A 17,064-nucleotide genomic window follows, 5' to 3' on the forward strand; every position below is an offset into this window, starting at 1 on the left:
ATATCCCTTTCTCTGTCACCCTAGTCATCTCCTATCAAAATGGGAAATTATATGCAGAACCGTTCTTTATACATAATGGTTGAATGAAAAAATTGACATCCTTTTCGCATGGAAATTTCACTTTGACAGTCATGCAAAAAGAGCCTGCACAACACAGATCAAAAATACTTTTTATTTGTAGATAATCCCATATCTTGAAACTCTATGTGCATAAATATCTCAAGTCTTCAGGAAATCAGGACAACAAATTTTTTTTAAGTCCTTAATTGACCTGGCTATAGTAATCAGATTATTATAAGCTCAATTAGTCTATTTATGTCATATTCTTTGTGTATTGTAAACATACACACAATATTGCAGGTACATGATAGCAATAAATAATAACAAAGCCATCCATACTATAAAGGTCAATGGCAAAGCCTGTGAGAAAAATGTGAACGCATTGAGTGTAATCACACAACGTGCTCATGGTGAGCTTTTTGTGATCGCTTTATGGCCGTCGTGAGCCGTCAACATTTGCCTTGTTAACTCTGTGGATGCCACGTTTATATTCCAATCTTCATGAAATTTGGCCAGAATATAAGTCTCAATGATATCTTGGATCAGTTCGAAAATGGTTACAATTGGTTGAAAAACATGGCTGCCAGGGGGTGGGGCATTTTTCCTTATATTGCTATAGTAAAACATTGTTAACACCCGCGAGGTCACATTTATTTTCCGATCTTCAAGAATTTTGGTCACAATATTTGTCCCAATAATATCTTGTTATCTCAGGTGAACGACTTTGGGCCTTTCAGGCCCTCTTGTTTGTTCATCTTAGCATTTGAAGAAAAGATATCATTGCACAGAAGTCTTTTACTTTTAGAATGTGTTATGCTGCATTTCTTATGTGGCTTGTTCGGGGTATATTGTTTAGCACATGTCGCTCAGTCCGTCAGTTGGTCCGTCCACCAGATGGTTTCCGGATGATAACTCAAGAACGCTTAGGCCTAGGATCATGATACTTCATAGGTACATTGATCATGACTGGCAGATGAACCCTATTGATTTTCAGGTCATTAGATAAAAGGGTAAGGTCACAGTGACTATAATGCTTAGGCCTAGGATCATGAAACTTCATAAGTACATTGATCATGACTGGCATATGAACCCTATTGATGTTCAGGTCATTAGGTCAAAGGTCAAGGTCACGGTGAGTCAAAACAGTTTAATGATTTCCGGATGATAACTAAAGAATGCTTACGTCTAGGATCATGAAACTTCATAGGTACATTGATCATGACTGGCAGATGAACACTATTGATTTTCAGGTCACTAGATAAAAGGGTAAGGTCACAGTGACTAGAATGCTTAGGCCTAGGATCATGAAACTACATAGGTACATTGATCATGACTGGCATATGACCCCTATTGATGTTCAGGTCATTAGGTTAAAGGTCAAGGTCACAGTGAGTCAAAACAGTTTAATGATTTCCGGATGATAACTCAAGAATGCTTACGTCTAGGATCATGAAACTTCATAGGTACAGTGATCATGACTTGCAGATTACCCCTATTGATGTTTAGGTCACTAGGTCAAAGGTCAAGGTCAAATAACTCAAAGCAGTAAAATAGTATCCGGATAACTAAAAAATGCTTACGCCTAGGACCATTAAACTTCATAGGTACATTAATCATGACTGGTATATAACCCTTATTGATTTTCAGGTCACTTGGTCAAAGGTCAAGGTCACAGTGATTCATAACAGTAAAAAGGTTTCCTGATGATAACTCAAGAATAGTAAGGCCTAGGATCGTGAAACTTCATAGGTAAATTGATCATGACTGGCAGATGATCCCTATTGATTTTCAGGTCACTAGGTGAAAGGTCAAGGTCACAGTGACAAAAAATATATTCACACAATGGCTATCACTACAACTGACAGCCCATATGGGGGGCATGCATGTTTTACAAACAGCCCTTGTTAGTCTTATGTTGGTTAATGTTCATCTCGTTCAATTCTAGGTTAAGTTTGAAAGTAGGTCATATGTGGTTCAAACTAGGTCAACAAACCAAATCACAGAAAAGGTTAGTGAACACTCCAGAGGTCACATATTCTTCCAGATCTTCATGAAAATTAGACAGAATGTTATCTCGATGAAATAAAGTTTCAGTTTGAAAGTTGGTAGTTTGTCAAAAACTAGGTCATTAGGTCAAAATATAGAAAACTTCCTTAACCTTTCTACAGGTCACATTTTCTTCCTGATTTTCATGAAAATTGCTTACAATGTCCATCTTAATCAAATCAAAAGCTGAATTTGCAAGTTGGTCATGTGCAGGCTAAAGCTAGGTTACAACTTAGTCAAATCATACACAAGTTTTTGACACTATAGAAGGAGTTTTGGGTGAGCGATACAGGGCTATCTTGTTTTAGAACAGCCTGTAGTAAGAAAGGGAAGGTATTGTATTTGTTTCAAAAGTAACATTTTATTGTTATTGGAAGTAACTGAGCAATTATATGATGTCATAGTTTTGGTTATTTTGCTCACTTGTTATGATGTGACAAGGTGAGCTTTTGTTATCACTCTTTGTCTGTTGTATTTTATCCAAAGTTTATTGTGAACACATAAGATATCATTTTACAATGTTTAAATTTGAGTGTCACCTCTTTGCCAGATTCTTATTAAACTAGTCACTTCTATGTCATTTTGGGTTTCATATTCTATCAACAATTAGGGCACTAGGTCAAATGTAAGAAAAGGTCTGTTTATACTTTAGTTGTTTCTTTCCGTCTCTGATCCACTTGTAAATTGGTTAGAACATATTTTAAATGATTTCAAAGTCAAGCTTGAAAGTAGCATATTCAACATTTAGGTCACAAGGTCTAGTCTCAGTGATTAACAGGTCACGTTCCAAAGTGGGTCATGTGCTTCCAAGCATTTAATCAATAACTAAAATCATTAAAACCTATGTTAACACTTACATTTTTTACCTGATCTTCATGGCAGTTGATCAGAATGTTCAAATAAATAAAAGTAGGAACTCGGTAACAAGGCTCAACTAGACCGGAAAGACGCAAATAGTTTGTTCATACTCACAATGCCTTTTTTTCTAGATCTTCATGAAAAATTAGTTAACACCACTAGGAAACGATCAGTTTCAGGTGAGCCACATTGTGCTGTTAAAGCTATCTATGTATAGTATAGATTGTTACAAAACCTTGTTTATCAAAAAAAATAAATGAAAAAAATGGCTTTCTAAAAGTTGTAGTCTTGGATGATATATTCCTCAACTTATAATCTACGACAATATTTTGAGAAGAAAAACAAAATTTGACTATTATTATACCCCAACATACTGTGATTGGGGGCTAGCACAGGAATTCTCAATTATGTTCCTCGAAAAATAATGTGTTAGCATATTGTTGCTGTTTTATCCAGTTGTCTGTACCATTACTCCCAAAATAATTGTAAGTTCAAATATGAGATATTTAGGTAAATAAAGCTCAGTTAAGGGAGTGCAGTGTCCAAGAACGGAAACGATTGCACCACAACCATTAACTATTGACCTGCGGATAAATGACAAGCAATAAAAATTACACAATTGCGGTGATGTAGATTAACTTAAATGGATGCTTATTTATTTCATGCTTTCCGGTGTTTTATACAAAAATATCAGTGAAATAAACTGGTATTTCACTGTTTTAAACAGTAAAAAATAACAGTGAAAATATCGATATGTTTCGCTGTTTTTCTGGGAAAATCGATATTCCGCCGAATCCAACAAATATCCTCTATATATCCATCCTCTTCAAAAGCATCGTCAAACCAGTACTTTCAGTGCATTGATTTTATCTGATCTCAATCATCATTGACTTAAACGACTTGTCAAAACAATCCTAGTTTTAAATAGCACGTTGCCGCATCACACAATCTAGAGCATGCCAATCATTTAAACAACCGCTATGCATTTTTTAATCCGAATATTGCTCACATATCGACATGTGTGTAAACATAAATGTAGGAAACATCCGTCTAAAAAAAATAAAAAAGGCATGATGGTACTGAACTTACGAAAACAGGACATAACTCGGTTCAATAAAATTATGTGCAAAATGTTAATATGCAGACAAATATATTATTTATCTACAGGAAACACATCGTATGATAAGAAGTTAATATGATTTTCATTCAAACTGCTACATTGTCGATTTTTTAATAAAAATATACCATGAACATATATTGTGTATGTATTATTATTATTATATACCAGTAAACAAAAATTATTAAACGGTAAACATATGTTGTTGTTTTTTAAATACGATTTGCAGACATAATCCGTATTATCCGTGTAGCGTGAATTTTTAACTTTCAAATCGTTTTGGTAATAAACAACACTCTAATTAAAATTTCACTGACATCATAATTACGTCATGACGACAATTCTTTTATGTGTGTAGTTTTTTTATAAAAAGAGTATAACATTTTTCCTTGATTTCAAATCTAAAGAGCCGTGTTCACATTCAAATTAAATCTGGTTTTAATATACGCAGATCGGAAGAAAAATGCAATAAGTTTAATTATGCATTAGAACATTTTCATAAAAATGTTTATACATGTTTAAATATGCAATAAATTGTGTGTACATGGAAGTGTAACTAGATGGTAATATAAAGTGAAAATGTACATACGTAAATGTGTAATATTCCGAGTGTTATGTTTATTGTCAAACGGACTCACATTAAGATTATATTCTAATAAGAATGCCTCAATAATTTTACTCCACACATTTTAAACATATTAGGTTACGACCTAAAACGTTAACGAATAATTAATAAAATATTTTTTACATGAAATAGAACAAATGTTTGGTATTGTAACCACCTTCATAAAAATAAGTTATATAAATACGAACTTCGTCTTTCTGCTGACAAATCTGGCAATACAAGTGGTGAAACTCAAGGGTATAGTCTATTTAAGGCGCTGGTAAGCATTTGTTCCGGTACACTCCGCCATACAAGTGACTGTACTTCAGCAGGTTACCTTTTGTATAAGGCGTTGTTAATCCATTTTCAGTGATATAACGCCGTACAAGCGGACGTTCTTTATTATGCTTGGTCTGTGATATCCATCAAACGACGAAACTTCAGGACATCTTTCAGGAGATAAGTTCTACTTTGTATAATCTACTTTTATAACATAACACCAACTATACATATACACTTATTAAAACTGGGATCACCGCCTTGAAATCGGTCAGTTGAAAACGTTGAGCGAGAAAACCGGTTAAAAGACCGGGCGAATCTCAAACTTACCCCAGACTTTATCACAAACCAAGAGCGCTTCTAAATAGATCTCAACCAAATATACATATTAATATGCAGACAAAAAATGACAAAGAAGTGCGAAAACGCGTTTGTAGAATGCTGCACATATAACAATAATAAGGCATTATAACTGACTTTTCCGTGACATTCTACCATACGAGTGTCAGCAGTGCATAGTCTCTGGCTTGTATAAGACGTTATCAAGCAATTTTCCATCATATTCCAACGTTAGAAGTGGCAGTTCATTAAAGTACATTGTCTTAAAAAATGTTGAGCACTTCCAGTCCCATTCCACCTTACAGGTGGCCGGTAGTTCATGATTGAACATTGTCTATATAAAGGATTACACAGAACGTCACATTCTGCACGTCAAGTGGCAGTTCTTCGTTAATTTTTTAAAGCATATGTTTTGTTTTCGCAACACGATGAAATACTGCTCTCGCAAAATCCTTACAATTTGAATACATGTATTGATATTCTTTATCTAGTTCCTGGTTTATCAAAAGCCAGTTTAAGAAATCGTGAACGTTCATTCCACCATCATCTTCTTCGATGATTTTTGTTGAACTTGAGCTCGTTTCGTTTCTGCAATAATCTATCACATCAGACTGAATGTGACTCCGATGAACATTAATCCCTTCGCGATTTTTCTCTATGGACCACCACCATGTTCTTGTCTTGAAGACAACAAACATGTGGAAGAAGATAAATTGTGTCATTTGCCACTTAGACAGAGGCCGTTGATAAGCCCAAACCTTCTCTATATTCTCGTTAGCGCCTACCTTGTTTAGGAGCTCTGTCATTATTCCGCAGTCGCCAACCTGACCGCATATTTTGCCTTCTTCTGTTTCTAGATAAAAGTAGATCTTGTAATGCCACTTTCCTCTTTGCTCTAACGTAAAGGTTGGTGATTTATTGATTGAATTTCCCTAAAACAAATAACATAATAACATTGCTTCGGCATACATTTTGCATACTTTTTGGCATACCTTTTCAAAATTGAGACATTTAAAAGCGTTTGCGTTGTGTTCGATTTTTTAGGTATTTTTGGTAACTTTAGAAAATAAAAGGAATTCTAGTTGCTGAACAAGTATTTCCCTAAATTGCTGCAGTTGTGATTTTTTTTTATAAATTGTAATACAGATGTGAAATTCAAATGAATAATACAAGTCGTAGGCCTATATTTTACATGGTTCGTCGTTATATTCATTATAGTGAGAAGTTCCTCGTGAATTTATCGTCCCTATATGTGTTGACAGGTGAACGTAATGTATAGTTATTTTATAGATTACTTGAAGTAATAGAGATATATAGCATAAATCCTCCCAAGCTTGGACAAGACTTCCCTGGTAGTATCATTTTTGTCCGTTTTATCCATGGTATCGTAAATTAATGAGACGTTATATGTACAAAATATGAACATAGTTTGTATTTGGCTGAACTAATCATTGAAATCATGTAATCAAAGCAGATTCACACAATTGTTGACGATGAGAAACAAAATGCCACATCTATAAAAGAAACTTATGCGCAATTGTACGATCCTCATCCTTGTGAGATTCAATTAGAACATGTTTGCTGTATTTAAGTGAGAATCGATCATGTGTTGTAGTATTCAAAACATAAACTTATACAATATAATACTGAACTATTAAAAGAAAAAATAAACATACCATACTAGAAACCCACTTTCCACATTAAGGAATACCTACAATAAAACAAAAGCCACCAAATTCATATCCGCTGAACAGTAATAAAATTTAAGAAATTAACGCAATCGAAATTTAGATTTTTTCAAACAAAAGTATTTAACAGATTTTCACTTACTACATTAGGATCACACTATAGCGTTCTTTAAACTGTCATATTAACCTTGCCATGTTCTTATACCCTTTTAAACGTTTTGTTTTGCGTATAGAGTGTGTATTGCGCTTGACCTACTCATTTCATATTTTTAATTTAAAAAAAATTCAAAAGTCGTTTTTCAACCGAAGTAGTTTGTTTATAAAACGAAAATACAATCGTATGTGAAAAAGCTGGTACGCACAAACAAATCCATTAGGCCATACATGTTTAAACTTACGTTTTCTATTTCAAATGCAATTAAGATACAGCTGATCGGAATTTAAACATTCATTTATAGCAACTTAATTCTGTGAAAACTTAACCATTTTTTCAGTGAAGATTAAACAAATAAATAAATAGATAAAACAGTAAATAAATCATGTTGTGTTGACTGACATGAAATAATATGTTGTTTCATGTAGGGTGGCTTTAATTAGTCACACCAAGCAAATAAGGAAACAGCTACACAAATCATGGTTTAGCGTGTAACGACATCACGTTTGAATCCCCAAGCAAATAAGGAAACAGCTACACAAATCATGGTTTAACGTGTAACGACAACACGTTTGAATCCATATTCACAACAACGTTTTAAGATGTAAAAATATATGAAGTAAAAACAATTGTAGGAATGACGAGCTTAAGAGTCGTTCATTTTTTTATTAATTTAACTGTCAATTAATCCCAGCTAATTATAAAGATAAGCATTAGATATTTCGATAAATATGACTTCTTTAAATAAACAACATTGCGTATTTCTCAAATGTATCCTATATTCCGACTCTCAGTACCCTCAGAATGTATTTTGTAACAGTGTGTTTTGGGGAAACACAACTGCACAGAGGTTCTCAGAATTTTGGTTCAATTGCTATTCGAACACGGCGTCAAATGGAACTAACCGCAGTTCTTATTTGACAATATGTTAAGTACATTTGAAAGTTAAAGTTGGTTTTTGCTCATATAGTACGCCGACGGTTTAACCTTGCAGAGAGGCCACGTGCTATCGATCGTTTTGTATCGTTACAGGCTGTAGTAACGCGTAACAATAACGGAGAGAGCTATATGAAGAATGAGCATTGATGATACAAATAAGGTTTTCAAATAGTTAATACAACTTTGTGAACCTCGATATATATCGTTATATGTTAAGGGATTATAAATCAATATGTTAGTACATAATGCAGCTGCAAACACTTTGAAAACAGCTATATTACTACGTATCGTTGAATACGAAACTGTAACACACTATAGCAAAATTGAAACTCGAGAAAGTTCAATTTGGTTCTAAATGAAATCCGCTTTCACAAACAATAACGGTAACAGGTAGGTATCTTCAGAAATTCACAAATATAGAACGTTTAAATACTTAACTTGATTCTATATTGACTCGAAACCAAAATGCATCTTTTTAAGATAAGTGCAGGTTGTACATTACAATATAAACGAAGTAAACATTAAGAATCACGTATGATTCGAATCAATATAAATGCGAGGATTGTATTTCAACAAAAAAACTCTATGTTCATTTTAGGGAAACAAATTACCCCATATGTAAATAATATTTTCAACAAACGTGTTAGATGACCAGCAAATAATTCAACATCGGACGATCCGTCATTTGCGTCTAACTATCGACCAATATATCTCCTTAACACTCATAAAAAGGTATTCAAAAGGATCCTTAATAAACATATCTTAATTTCTTCGAAGTTTCTTGTTTTCCACACAATATCCGTCTGACTTTATCTAATTGGATTCAGCCGTGAATCAACTAACTTATTAAATAATAAAAAATAAAAACATATTTAACCCTTGAAGTGCGTAAGCTCTTCTATAATGGTTATATCTCACCTATATCCGACTACGCATGCGTTACTTGGAGTTCAGCAGCCAAAACGGATATTAATAGAATAGTCAAACTACAAAAGCGTTGTGGTGCACATATTTTAAACAAAAAGTACAACACCAATTTAAAAACCCTATTTAAAGATCTAAAATGGTTGACTTTCGAACAGCGTAATCACTATTTCACGTCAGTTATTGTATTTAAAGCATTTCACAATCAAACCCCAACATACATACGTGACCTTTTGACACCTTCACAAAATAATCACTATAACTTGCGATCTTGCGAAAAGAGGGATTTAAAGCTTGTGCGAATACCCAAAACAAACTATTTCAAACGATCGTTTGAATTTTCTGGCACAAAAATTTGGAATTCGTTAACCCAATCTATACGTCAAACAAACAATTTAATGACATTTAAGAAAACATTAAAAGCTTACCTTTCTACCACACTTTATGAAATAAACTGAACATGCTTCATGTTGTTTTAGTAAATAACCTTAGTTTAATGTTTTAATACTGTTCTTGCATAAATGGTAATTGTAGTTTTATGTCTGTCATTTGTTTTTAATTATGATATATATCGTTGTTAGTGTACATGCATTTATGATTCTTTATGTTTTGTTCTTATTGCTCATGACGAAATATGATGTATATGTTGTAAATTGTATTATGTAAGAAGACCTTGTTGAAAATAAGAAATGTATTATATAAATTGCATATTATGTAATTTCATCTGATGTATTTCTTAACAAGTCTATCTTCTTTAAATAAAGATTTTATTATTATTAGTAGTATTGTTATAAGTTTTTACCGTTGTTTCCGAGCATACTTTAATATAATTCGTCATGACGAAATAGTTTTCGTAAGTAGTAAAATTGAAATATTTTCATTTGACAAGCGAACACTTAAGGTTTTACTATTGTTGACCTGTACACACAAAATCAATTTGTAATACATTTGAAGAGAATTAAAAAAAAAATGACGGTAAGATAAAGATAACTTAAAATATAATACAATTGTCGTCTGTCATAATTATTTTAATACGTTGCTGCAACATTAACTGTTAACTAACCATACAACAAAAACTTTATAAAAATATATACCATAAAACGCATAATTAATAGTTCTATTAAGTGCATGTGTACGACACAAAGCAAATGATAAAGGGTATTCCCGTGATATTCATAACAAAATCACTATTAAATCACACATCGCACACAATACAAAAAGAGTTTAAATTACCCCGTGCTTGTGTGTCATGTATCATATACCTTGCGTGTAACGCTAGTTATTCATAGCATGGACTATATTCATTTTCTATACCTTATTCATACTCTGATTCGAATATATTCATAAGACAACATAAAAGTTGTGGTTTCGTAACAACTCGTTGTATGCCATTTTTCCGTACACATAAACATAGAATTGTCGTTTAATGAAATAATATATACGCGATCATTAAAAATCAAACCATGTTTACATGCCTTTAATAAAGGACCAACTAATTGTATATAATGAGAATTTAATACTGCTCCAGCAGCTGGAGTTTTACTTCTTCATATTAAACTATTTATCAATATCTGAACAAAAGATCAGATAAATACAATACCAGATTGAGTCGAATACTTATGACTTAATTTGCTCGGCAAGACAATTCTTATCCCGATTCAACGGCTTGTATTATGTAATAATATTTAACTTTGTAATTAATTAAAATATAATTAAATATCCGCTTTGCTTTTTAAATAAATAAAATAAAAACTAAGTAACGACTTGAGTACAATAAATAAAAAAAAGAGAATAATTAATGTCGTTTCTCGGTCAATATAAATAGAAAATATGCCACATTATTAAAAGACAACGTTTAATAGAACTGTTTTTAAGGCTTGTCAAATCATCGTTTTTGTTTAATCAACGCTAAGCTTGTGAATATATTCTAAATGCTTTATATAAATAACATAACGTATAAATCTAAAACACACTTTGCTTTAATATATCTCATACAACTACGAACACGCTTTAAAATCATTTCAAGGCCAGTACACGCAGACATATTTGTTTATTTTTTCGATTAACGTTCCATAGAAAGTTAACATGGCATTTTACGCACTTTATACTACCTCAAAAGGATAAAATTTAACGACCATGGTTATTAAGAAAAACGAACCTGCGAAATATTCCTTTAATGTACTACACAAATGAGATTAAATATTTAATGCGTCTTCTTAAACCTTTACAACATGAAACGCACAACCATACGGAATACCGTTAGGGCCAAAGTGGTTACACATTAAAATCCTGAGGGCGCCAATGCGATAGTTCGATAGTACAATGGCAACAATTCGATAGTGCGATGGCGACAATGCGATAGTACGATGGTGACAATGCGAAAGTACGATGGCGACAATGCGACAACGCGATAGTACGATGACGACAATCCAACAGTGTGACAAAACGATGGCGACAGTGCGATTGTACGATGGCGACTATGCGATAGTCATATCGTACTGTCGCCATCGTATCATCGCATTGTCGCCATCGTACTATCGCATTATCGTACTGTCGTCATCGTATTATCGCATTGTCGCAATCGTACTATCGCACTGTCGTCATCGTATTGTTGCATTGTCGTCATCGTATTATCTCATTGTCGCCATCGTACTATCGCACTATCGCATAGTCGCATTGTCGCCATCGTACTATCGCACTGTCGCCATCGTATTATCGCACTGTTGTCATCGTATTATCGCACTATCGCATTGTCGCCATCGTACTATCGCACTGTCTTCATCGTATTGTCGCACTGTGGTCATTGTTTTATCGCATTGTCGCCATCGTACTATCGCGTTATCGTACTGGCGTCATCGTATTAACGCACTGTCGCCATCGTCTTGTCGCACTGTCGTCATCGTACAATCGCATCGTCGCCATCGTACTATCGCACTGTCGCCATCGTATTGTCGCACTGTCGCCTTCGTATTGTCGCACTGTCGACATCGTATTATCGCATTGTCGCCATCGTACTATCGCATAATCGTACTGTCGTCATCTTATTATCGCACTGTCGCCATCGTATTGCCGCACTGTCGTCATCGTACTATCGTATCGTCGCCATCGTTCTATCGCACTGTCGCCATCGTATTGTCGCACTGTCGTCATCGTACTATCGCATTGTGGTCATCGTACTATCGCACTATTACATTATCGCTCTCTGGATTTTACCGTGTAACCACGATGGCACTAACGGTATTCCGTACAACCCAGACCAGGTCTGGCAGTCTGCCAACGATCGAAGCTATTTTGTAATTCGATATTTCGGCCTTTTCAGACATGCAAGCGAGTTATGCGATTTGAAAAGGCGATTCACATGTAATGATCATTTTCACGTTTTGTGAATCACGTAAAAGAATCATTACAAAAAGAATTGCTACACCAATTACTTTGCTTTCATAACAATATAGTAATGCTTTAAAAGCCCATAAACACTAAAAATCAACAAATATTTCGTACAATATTTCGAAAAATAAAGTTAACACATAAAAAAATTAACTTTCACTATAGCAATAGCCTTAATTTGAACGCTAGATGTTGTCTGGTAACATAGATTTAACAAGATAAAAATGTTCTTTTTGTACATTTTCTTTAGCCAATAGACTTAATAACCACAAATCAAAGAGTCGGTTGAGTGTTAAAATGCGGTAAAAATGCCCGGATGTAGTAGGATGTTGGCAGACGAAATAGATAATTAACAATAGAATTTTCTAATTCATACAATTGTTCACTTAGAAACATTTGTTTTCAACTATTTTCTTCTGAGAATGTTTCAGAACCAGTTTAGTCATTTTTTCTTAGACCATTTTAAATGAAAAATCGTTCTTAGAGTCAAAACAAACACTGTTCGTTAAACAATTATATCATTGGCAAAAGCTATAAACGTTTACTTTACGGAAGGGGAAATCACGTGATTGTCAAGATGGCGACGTTTATGCTGACTTACAGGTTACGGAAATTCGTTGGTTGGTGATCTCTGCATTCCTGGAGGATGTGTTTTGCGCTTTGATCGGCTTCTCCGCAGGAGCACGTTAAAATCGTCACAAGATGGGATATGTTGCGCTTGCTGTGGTTTGGTCTAATGTACCCTGTTGTAGGTCGGATTATGATAATGTTCTAGTCTAGAGATGTGAGCTGTCCTCAGGAAGTTTCGATCTTAACAGGCAGAGCTGCTGTGATGACAGGCAGATTGTTGTCTATCGCTTATTCGAGGACGGACAAAGACTGTTAGGAAGACTACGTGGGCGTCTGTTCAGTATTTGTATTCCAAGGCTTGTCACTGCGGTTTATCAGGTGATTCTGTTACTATATGGCGTTCATTCATTTGCATTCCCTTCTTTTATATGGAGAAGAAATGTCCGGTTTATTTATATCACTTTTCTTGACGAGGGTTCTCACTACACGGGTGATGATGCATAAAATTCGTTCTGAACTATGTACAGATTGTGATGGAAGGGCTATACAGACATATCTAGTTTGAGCTTTATTCCGGATAAGGTCTTATCCCCCAATGTGTTACTGGCAGCTTCCCAGTGATGACACGTTTTATCCGCCTGGCTTTAGGCTCTTCGCACCGTACCTTTTGTTTCCTTCGCATTCTCTTCTTGTTGCCTTTAAGTTATTTAGTTTTTCTTCATAATGGAGCGAATTGTTTGTTTGTGGAAGTCTTCCAGACTGAACTTTGTTGGAGTGCGGATGTACGATTGGTGATGAAAACGCACCAGTTAAAGGTCTGAGATCTCGTCCTAGGCAAGTTGCATTCTATATATTGCGGCTTGTGCTTAAACGTCTGTGCAATAGAGCGTCAATTCACCTGCGTATATAACTGATTCTATCTCTTTTTTTTGTAGTTCTGTCAGTTCGGGTATGATTTCGTTGATGACGAATACTAACACCATGGGCGACAAGTCTTCTAATTGTTGTGATCTTGGCGCAGCTGCTCTGTTTTCTTAATAAGACCAACTACCGACCCCCGGCTCTCCGAATTTACATACTATAGAATTACATACTATAGTATGTCTTAAGTATATCTATGGATAATCTTTTGTCCATTAGATTCGTCTTCGAAAACCTTGGTGAAATTTGTTGTATGGTCTTCCGTACTCTTCTGTTTTGGTTTTCGAAAACAGGCTTGCTTTAACGCGATGACGCTTTCTGTCGCAAGGTACTAGTACATGCACTGGTATCCAATGCGCTTTGCGGTCTTGTAGATGCAGATTACCAGACTGATGGGTCGGTTAAGGTGTAAAATCAATCAAAACTGAGTAAAGCACTGACCAGATTTGTAAACATATATAGACTTTTCATTGTATTTTAGTATTGGCCCTCTCAGATGTGGCATAGAACTTAAATGTCAAGGCGTAGTTTCTTTTACAGATTTATTGACTAAACATAAAACATAATAAGTATTTTACCTTTCAGAAACATATTGACCCCTGAAGAATATACAAGTTCTTCAAAAGTGACATAGACATGAACGAGTCAATGACAAGGCAGGAAAGAGACCACTTGTTTGACATCTTGCCATATTTCTATACATAAGCGCAACATCTGGCAAATTTTTCCTACGCTGTCTATATTGCATAATAGGTCAGGTGTGGATGAGGTTTAAATAACCAATTATATCGTTGACTTCAACGGTCTTTGGTTTACTTGTTTTTCTCTCGGTAATAATACAATCCAAACGAATTGACATATTAAAATATAAGAATTATAGTTTTAAAAAAACACAACAGAAACCTTTGATTTAACTGGAAAATCAATTGAATGTGAGCTCTTATGACCTATCGCTTGATCATAAGAGCGACAAATTATTGATCTAAAGTTACGATTTGATTAAATTGATATCGGCTATATATTTGATTCCATCTCAAATTTGTAACATCATCAGACTTGACATTTTGATAATGTGCAGTGACGCGTTTTACATCCATGCACTTCTCAGATTGTTGAGATAGTTTTGTTTAGTTTGCGATTCATTACAACAAAACGAACACGAACACAATCAAAGCACGCACTAAGATACGAGCTGTAATACATACGCATGTATCAAATTCAGATTATAATGATAATTGTTCTTTTATAAGATTCCATTCTATCATTACAATTACAACAAATTCATTCTTTCAGCTTATATGAAATGTACATTAAACCTAGAACACTTAATATGCAAGAAAACAAAATCATTACTTAAAAGTAGTCGTATAATAAATTGATCTTAAAAACCTGAATGGAAAAAGGTTCTCCTTTTTGATAATACATAAATGTTTTGTTATATGTTTTAGATTATTTATATTCTATGATATGACATCCCTTTTTCAATTACATTTTTTTATAATGCTACGTGGTTGAAAACAGACTTTGCAAAGTCTTTGCAATTGCTAAATATATCATTTTACGTTTTCTTTTGTTCGCCTTTTTTATAAAGCCATTCTATGAGTTCATGAACGCTCATTTTTCCAATGTCTTCTTTAAGAACTTCCCACCCGGATTTGCGATTCTTGCGCCTGTAACGATCAATGACGGCCGTTTTGAAATAACTTCGTTGGATCGTAATACCATCAGTATGCTTTTCGATGGACCACCACCATCCCTCGGTTTTAAAAACAACAAACATATGAAAGAGTAACCGAGGCGACGACTCTGCCTCCATTGGTGGCGCTGTATATGCCCACACGTTTATTATTACTTCGTCCACTCCAACAAGCTGTTTTAGCGTCGTCATTAGGTCTTCCTCTTTGATATCATATTTGTCACCATAGTCGACTTCAGCCTCAGGATCGAAGTAGATCTCGTATTCCCATTTGTGCCCGGTGACTGCTTTTGATGGCTCCACGCTTTGTCCATTGGACTGGTAACTATACAAATTCCCCTGAAAAAGACCCACGGTGACAAACGTGTGATGATGGTTGAACGTTGGTATTTAAATGAAAAAAGCTTTTGTAGAAACTTCTGACTATTAATTTTAATCTTCATAAATGTACATGATTCATTTTAACATGAATTTCATATACAACATTTTTTGGGTGTTATACTTCAAGAAATATTGTAAAATGTAACAATTTACACTAGAGAAAATATTAACAACTTTTTGTCTCAAATATTAAATGTCGCTGTTTATAATGTAGTAAACATATACCATATCAGTGTTTGGAGGCTGTTTCTGTGAGTAAAGATCCAACCTGTAAAAGGAACAAGATGTCCATATAAACAAAAATATAGAATATACATCACTTAAAGCGAAGATTTTACCTAAATCATTCACTATAAATAAAAACGACACACTACGAAACATCCTGACTTACCTTTATTATCGACTACTCAATAAAATAGAGACGTATTAGGAGCCAAATACTTATAAGTCGCACGAAGTTGCACAAACTACTTTATACCTTATGTTTTAATTTACGTGTGAAATTGGTTGTGACTCGATACAAACAAATACCACATCCTACTCGACAGGTAACTCAATACAAATCTTTTAAAGCTTGCACAGTGTGAGGTAAACTTAAGCAATAAATATGCGATCCATGCTCGATTTGTGGGTGTACATCTTAATCGTTAATAAACAGCTGCCGTTTGCGTCTTGTTTTAAATACGGATCTCTTCAAGGAAGCGTACCAAGGAAGAGTTAAAGTGTCTTTTTTGCAGACTCATACTTAACGCAATCAGGAAAATGTGTCGACTATTAGTTTATACACACACACACAATTACATTTCATACACAATTTAGAGTTCACACGATCGAGTTATAATTGAAGAATCTCTATATAAGATGTAACAATTGATATTCTTGTTATACTGTTTTTCTTAAACGAGATATTGTATTGGGAAATAGCCAAATGGCAACTACTTCAGTGCATGGTATGGGAAGAGTAACATTGTTTAATAGTACATTCGATATTTGACAACAGCCACTTTGAGAATGGTATACTTGGTTTGTAGTACAAGCGTGTCAATGGCATTTACTCGTAGATGATAACATTTAAGGAATGAAGAAATCAGGAGCTTTTAT

At 34.3% G+C, this 17,064-nt stretch overlaps 2 long non-coding RNA genes across 2 annotated transcripts; both read right to left on the reverse strand.

Moving 5' to 3' along the window:
• Nucleotides 1-4,679: 4,679 nt before the first annotated feature.
• On the reverse strand, nucleotides 4,680-14,413 carry LOC127867431 (uncharacterized). The gene is made up of 3 exons (XR_008043495.1): nucleotides 11,167-14,413; nucleotides 6,980-7,014; nucleotides 4,680-6,235 (listed from the first exon to the last, which is right to left on the reverse strand). It is a non-coding gene; the product is annotated as an uncharacterized LOC127867431 (long non-coding RNA).
• A 7-nt stretch (nucleotides 14,414-14,420) lies between these two features.
• LOC127867430 (uncharacterized) lies at nucleotides 14,421-16,732 on the reverse strand. Its single transcript, XR_008043494.1, has 3 exons — nucleotides 16,355-16,732; nucleotides 16,189-16,231; nucleotides 14,421-15,921 (listed from the first exon to the last, which is right to left on the reverse strand). It is a non-coding gene; the product is annotated as an uncharacterized LOC127867430 (long non-coding RNA).
• Between the last annotated feature and the right edge of the window lie 332 nt (nucleotides 16,733-17,064).

This window comes from Dreissena polymorpha, chromosome 2, assembly GCF_020536995.1.
Source record: "Dreissena polymorpha isolate Duluth1 chromosome 2, UMN_Dpol_1.0, whole genome shotgun sequence".
Taxonomy (NCBI): Eukaryota; Metazoa; Mollusca; class Bivalvia; order Myida; family Dreissenidae; genus Dreissena; species Dreissena polymorpha.